Genomic DNA, 7,149 nt, shown 5'->3' with positions numbered 1-7,149 from the left:
TTAGCATTAATAGTGTTTAAGAAGGGTCTACCAAATATAATGGGACAAAAGCTATCTTGTGGGGAACCAAGAACAAGAAAATCAACAGGATATTTAGTTTCCCCACACAAGACTTAAACATCTCTAACAATTCCCATTGGTGATATAGTATCTCTATTGGCAAGTTTAACTGTGACATCAATATCTTCTAACTCAACAGGTGCAATATCATGCATAATTTATCTATATAGGCTAATAGGTATTGCACTAGCACTGGCACCCATATCATATAAGCCATGATAACAATGATCTCCTATTTTAACAGAAATAACAGGCATGCCTACCACATGTCTAGGTTTATCTTTAGCACAAGGTTTAGCAATTCTAGCAGTTTCATCACAGAAATAAATAACATGCCCATCAACATTGTCAGACAAGAGATCTTTAACAATAGCAATATTAGGTTCAACTTTAACTTGCTCAAGAGGTGTATATGTTTTAATATTGCTTTTACGAACCACAGTTGAAGCTTTAGCATGATCCTTTATCTGAACAGGGAAAGGTGGTCTCTCATCATAAGAAGTAGGAACAATAGGATCATTATAAGTGACAATCTTTTCTTCAACTTTAATAGGTGCATCTACTTTTACTTCTATGGGAGGATGATATTTGAACCACTTCTCCTTGGGGAGATCAACATAAGTAGCAAAAGATTCACAGAAAGAAGCTACTATTTCAGAGTCAAGTCCATATTTAGTGCTAAATTTACGGAAAACATCGGTATCCATAAAAGATTTAACACAATCAAACTTAGGTGTCATACCTGACTTCTTACCTTCGTCGAGGTCCCAATCTTCAGAGTTGCGTTTAATTCTTTCCAATAATTCCCATTTGAATTCAATAGTCTTCATCATAAAAGAGCCAGCACAAGAAGTATCAAGCATGGTGCGACTGTTATCAGAAAGCCGAGCATATAAATTTTGAATAATCATCTCTCTTGAGATCTCATGATTGGGGCATGAATATAACATTGATTTAATCCTCCCCCAAGCTTGAGCGATGCTTTCTCCTTTGCGAGGCCAAAAATTATATATATAATTGTGATCACGATGAACAAGATGCATAGGATAAAACTTTTGATGAAATTCCAATTTCAATCGTTTGTGGTTCCATGACCCCGTATCATCACATAGCCTATACCATGTCAATGCATCTTCCCTTAAAGATAAAGGGAAGACCTTCTTCTTAACAACATCTCTGGGTACACCTACAAGCTTAAATAATCCACAAACTTCATCAACATATATTAGGTGCTCATCAGGATGCATTGTTCCATCTCCTGCAAAAGGATTAGCTAGCAGTTTTTCTAACATACCTGAAGGAAATTCAAAGCAGACATTTTCATTTTCATTTTCATTTTCAGTAGGTTCAGTTGGTTGAGGAGCAACTCTTTGCTCTACTGTTCGGGGTGAAGATACCCCGAACAAGCCCCTCAAATGATTACTTTCCATAGTAACAAGTGACAATAAATTTCAGCACACTATATAAAATTTTCTTTACCAAATTCCACCTACCAAAGGCGCTTCACTCCCCGGCAACGGCGCTAGAAAAGAGTCTTGATGACCCACAAGTAAAGAGGATCTATCATAGTCCTATCGATAAGTAAGAGTGTCGAACCCAACGAGGAGCAGAAGGAAATGATAAGCGGTTTCCAGCAAGGTATTCTCTGCAAGTACTGAAATAAGTGCTAACAGATAGTTTTGTGATAGGATAATTTATAATGAGAAACAAGTAACAAAAGTAAATAAAATGCAGCAAGGTGGCCCAATCCTTTTTGTAGCGAAGGACAAGCCTGGACAAACTCTTATATAGAGAAAAGCGCTCCCGAGGACACATGGGAATATCGTCAAGCTAGTTTTCATCACGCTCATATGATTCATGTTCGGTACTTTGATAATCTGATATGTGGGTGGACTGGTGCTTGGGTACTGTACTTACTTGGACAAGCATCCCACTTATGATTAACCTCTATTGCAAGCATTCGCAACTACAACAAAAGTATTAAGGTAAACCTAACCATAGCATGAAACATATGGATCCAAATCAGCCCCTTACGAAGCAACGCATAAACTAGGGTTTAAGCTTCTGTCACTCTAGCAACCCATCATCTACTTATTTCTTCCCAATGCCTTCCTCTAGGCCCAAACAATGGTGAAGTGTCATGTAGTCGACGTTCACATGACACCACTAGAGAAGAGACAACATACATCTCATCAAAATATCGAACGAAGACCAAATTCACATGACTACTAATAGCAAGACTTCTCCCATGTCCTCAGGAACAAACGTAACTACTCACAAAGTATATTCATGTTCATAATCAGAGGGGTATTAATATGCATATAGGATCTGAACATATGATCTTCCACCAAATAAACCAACTAGCATCAACTACAAGGAGTAATTAATACTACTAGCAACCCACAGGTACCAATCCCGAACTTGGAGACAAGAATTGGATACAAGAGATGAACTAGGGTTTTGAGAGGAGATGGTGCTAGTGAAGATGTTGATGGAGATTGCCCTCTCTCGATGAGACGAGCGTTGGTGATGACGATGGCGATGATTTCCCCCTCCCAGAGGGAAGTTTCCCTGGCAGAACAGCTCCGCCAGAGCCCTAGATTGGTTCCGCCAAGGTTCCGCCTCGTGGTGGCGGAGTTTCATCTGAGAAGATGGCTTATTATTTTTTCCTCATCAAAAGACTTTATATAGCAGAAGATGGTCATCGGAGGGCCACCAGGGGGCCCATGAGGTAGGGGGCGCGCCCCCCACCCTCGTGGGCAGGGTGTGGCCCCCCTGGTGAACTTCTCGCGCTCAATATTTATTACTGAAATTGACTTCCATGAAGTTTCAGAACTTTTGGAGCTGTGCAGAATAGGTTTCTAATATTTGCTCCTTTTCCAGCCCCGAATCCCAGCTGCCGGCATTCTCCCTCTTTATGGAAACCCTGTAAAATAAGAGGGAATAGGCATAAGTATTGTGACATAACGTGTAATAACAGCCCATAATGCAATAAATATCGATATAAAAGCATGATGCAAAATGGACATATCACTTATACATAGTTTTACAACTGTGATCTTGTTGAAATAGAAACTGCCCAGTTCTATTGTTCCTATACAGATGCCTGACCATGGTCGGGTCAGACTTGCGCTTGGTCACAACATGATGTTTATGTCGACCTACTCCATTCCCCTTAGAGGTGAAGATATACTTATTCATGGATGGTCTCAAATAATGAAGGCCCGTCCATCTTAGAGAATAGGACAGAAGATTATGTTCCTGCTTTTCCATGACTCTAAAGTGAATATCCTGTTTATTGACCACATTGCGAGATGAAGCCGCTTTCAGAAGGTTGTGGATGCGTGGGGTGGCACCTGGGCCTTGTCCTGGGGCTTGGCGGCCTCACCCTTGGTTAACTGTAGGCAAAGTAGCACTGTTCGAGGCGTGCTTTGTACGGTTGAACCTATATAAGTACTCATACTGCTTTCAGCTATGGTTGTTAAGTGCCCCTGCCGATTTCAATTAAGGTTGTTAAGTACTCCTGCTGCTTTTACAGTCTGTCGTGTTTCTTCAGTCCTATCTTCCTCCAGCCGCCAAAACCAAACCAGCACCGGCGGGGCCACCTGCTTCCGCCTCCCATGGCTGGTTGCGCCTGAGCGCACACATCGCCGCCCCACCGTCTCCTAAATCGTTAACGCCGACGTCCGAGGCCTCGCCGTCGTCCTCCGCGCGCTTTGGTGCGCTCGCCGCGGCGCCACCCTCTTGCGTTGTCAACATGGTCAACAAACTATATGAATCGGCGGAAGTATGTGGAGAGGATGACAGTAGGGGCCCACCATGTCAGCGTATGGAAAAATAAAATGCTTCCTCCTAGTGTTTTCCTGACATATGGGACCCACGACATTGTGAGCGTATATAGTCAATAGACAAGAGAAGAACACAAGATCGGCTGACACCTTGGACGTAGCTGCTCGAGCAGTATTTTTTTGTTATTGTTGAGACGGAGCAGTGTTTGAATTGGGCTGTGGCCCGTCTAGCCCAGGCTTATATTTCATGTTCACCATGTGAACAGCCCAGCTATTTTTTCTTTGTGAAAATGAGCCCAGTTTACTTTTTCTGAAGAATACCCAATCCAGGCCTACTTATTTTTCTACGCCCTGATGGGCTGCAACTCTTTCAAGATGCCTGCAAATCTTGAAAGTAATATGAAATGGGTTGTAAATATAAAAACACATGACAAATTGGCAATTACTTTATAATTTCTGAATTTTTTCACATTTTCAGATTCCTATTTCACTAGGCATTAACCAAATTTAAATATATCTTCAAAGTACTTTAAATCTGGCTTGACATTTCGGTATGAAAAATAGTTTGGAACCCACAGAAATGTGTGAAATTGGCCCTGGCCAACCAAAAAAACGGACTGCAATAAATTGCATAAGAAGTCGCAATGAGCTATATATAAATTATTAAAAAAAGAGGGAACAGTCTGACTTGTGGGCCTATTAAGTTGACGCGTATGCAAGATTTTTTAGTTATTATATACGTCAACAAACGATTCTAGCAGACGTAACCGTTGGATGTCAATCCAATGACCGTCGTGTTTCTTCAATCTCTGATCTTCTTGCTCCAGCCGCCAAATCCAGCGCCGGCGGGACCGCCTGCTCCCGCCTCCCGTGGCCGGCTGCGCTAGCGCGCAGGCCTCACCACCCCACCGTACTCCCATCACTGGCCTAGCCATTCCTCTACTCACCGACACCTGCTGTTATTCTCTGGCGACGGCAGATGAACCAGTAAACCCTCGTACAGTCGTACTCCCCTTCGCGTGGGAAACAACTGCCGAGTCTTCCTTGGCTCCGTGTCGTTCCCTTCCTAGGCCTCGCCATCGTCCACCGCCCTGGTCCTCTCGGCGCGGCCTGGTCAATGTGGTCAACGACCGACATGCATCTGAAGTGGACTGACGTGGAGAGGCTGACAGCTGGGTCCACGGCCACACGCAAGGAAATGCCTCCTTATTACGCGCAAAATAATGATTCATCCACCTGAGATCTGGGACCCACCGAAAGGGCCTCTGTATTTTGCGAAAAAACGTTACCGCCGCTGACAGCTCGGACCCACCAGCTATATCTTCGCACGCAATGAAATTCCTCCTTATTACGCACAAAAAAATAAATACCCCCTGCTAGCTGGGACCCAGTATAGTGGGAGGCTGACTTGTGGGCCTACTAAGTTGACGGGGACGGAGGGATTTGTCAACTTAGTCAATATGCATGATTGTAGCTCCAGTGATCGTACGATGTCCATCCAACAGCCATAGTGCTTCTTCAACCTCTGGTCTTCTTGCTCCAGCCGCCCAAACCAGCATCGGTCATGCCTCATGCTCCTGCCTCCCGTGGCCGGCTGCGATGCCACGGAGGCCTCACCGCCCCCTACTACTCCCACTGTTGGCCAGGCCATCCCTCTACTCACCCACACCCCCTGTTATTCTGCGACGATGGAAGCCTCACACCGCAGCGAACCAGTGAACCATCATACTCCTCTATGCGTGGGCATCTACTGCCACGTCTTCCCCGGCTCCGCGTCGTCCCCTTCCTAGGCCTCATCGTCGTCCACCGCCCTGGTGCTCTCGGCGCGGCGTGGTCAACGTGGTCAAGGAACGGCTTCCATCGGACGTGGAATATACGTGGAGAGGCTGACAGATGGGTCCACGGCCGCAGCAAGGAAGTGCCTCCTTATTACGTGGAAAATAATGATTCCTCCACCTGATAGCAGGGACCCACCGGACGGGCAACCGCATTTCGCGAAAAAAATGTTTCTCCCCTGACTGCTGGGACCTACCAGCTACATCTTCGCACACAAGGAAGTGCGTCCGGGCAAAAAAAATGACTCGCCCCCTGACTGCTGGGACCCACCAACTACATCTTCGCACGCAAGGAAGTGCCTGACAGTCAGGACCCACCTGGTCGAAGCGTACGTAGCGTTATCATTCTGGTCGCGAACGTGTACGTACATACTGGTCCATGTAGAGGCGCGCACGTGTCGTAGTAGAGGCGCACACATAGCATGTACACGTACGTACAACGGCCAGTGTGGAAGCAAGAAAATATGGCCACATACGTACATATGGGCGGGGTCTCAAACGCCTACTCGCGCATACATATGGCCAGGGCTCGTGTACATGGCTGGGTCAGAATGGAGAAACCGCGTCATCGTCATGTTCATGGGGAGCCAACCGGCTGGGTCAGAACGGAATGCGTTATCGTGTTCATCAGGAGGGCTTGGACGGAACAACCGATGGAAACGAGGCATGGCGTACCGCACAACGGAGGAAACAACCTTGTGTTTTACCGGCCACGTTCGAAACGGGATCCTGTTCATCGGGAGGGGTCTGGCGTACCGCAAAACGGAGGAAACGGACCTCCTATGGTCGAAACGAGGGTCCTGTTCATCGGTAGGGGTGTGTTGTACCGCAAAACGGAGGAAACAGACTTGTGTTGGAGCGCTACGGTCGAAACGAGTGTCCTGTTCATCGGGAGGGGTGTGGCGTACCGCAAAACGGGACTCCACGGGATACTATTCATCTCCACCGTCTACCCCCTCCAGCCTCCATGGGCTACTTTTCATCCACCATCGACCTCCTCCAGCCTCCACCTGCGACTTTTCATCCACGGGCTCCTGTTCATCCAGCCTCCACCGCGCGCTACTCCACCGGCTACTGTTCAACCAGCCCTCTCCACGGACTCCTGTTCAACCACCCCTCCATGGGCTACTGTTCATCCAGCCCTCCACCATCTACTGTTCATCCAGCCCTCCACGGGGTGGTCCTGTTCATCCAGCGCTCCACGGGGTCCTGTCCATCCAGCCCCAACCGGCTTGATCGATCGGGGTCCTGTTCATCTAGAGGCAACACCACAGGGTCCTATTCATCCACCCCACCGGGAACTGTTCATCCAACCCCCCCAGCAACGCTCACTGTTCATCCAGAGGCAGCATCGACCGGCTTCAGTTAGCAGCAGTAGCGAAGGAATCGCTCGATCAGGTTCAGTTAACAGCCATGATCAATCGCTCGGGTTCAGTAACGCGTAGCCTGCAGTGCAATCGCTCGGG

This window comes from Triticum urartu, chromosome 5 (assembly GCF_003073215.2).
Source record: "Triticum urartu cultivar G1812 chromosome 5, Tu2.1, whole genome shotgun sequence".
Classification (NCBI taxonomy): Eukaryota; Viridiplantae; Streptophyta; class Magnoliopsida; order Poales; family Poaceae; genus Triticum; species Triticum urartu.
The sequence above is the reverse complement of the archived record's forward strand: the minus strand, read 5'-3'. Positions refer to the sequence as shown.